Source organism: Aplysia californica, unplaced genomic scaffold (genome assembly GCF_000002075.1).
Source record: "Aplysia californica isolate F4 #8 unplaced genomic scaffold, AplCal3.0 scaffold00233, whole genome shotgun sequence".
Taxonomy (NCBI): Eukaryota; Metazoa; Mollusca; class Gastropoda; order Aplysiida; family Aplysiidae; genus Aplysia; species Aplysia californica.
The window spans coordinates 89,446-89,728 of NW_004797503.1; positions in this window are offsets into that span (position 1 = coordinate 89,446).

The following is a 283-nucleotide window of genomic DNA, read 5'->3' on the forward strand; positions in this document are numbered from 1 at the left end:
CTTCAGATATTCCACGTCCACACTACCACAATAGAAACTTTGATAAATTTTGGTATCTTTTGCTATGGTAGCCATTTGAGAAGGCAGCAAATCATAAAAATAAACAAGTTGATCGGAAAGGCATCAAGAACTATTGGTAGAGACCTAAGTAACTTTTAATATCTGCACAAGACAAGCGTTCTAAAAAGGGGAAAATAATGCTTAATGACTCCCACTGACATCGGAATTTCAACTATCGACCCACAGTAAACGATACATTTCCAAAAAAGCAAGAACAGACAGA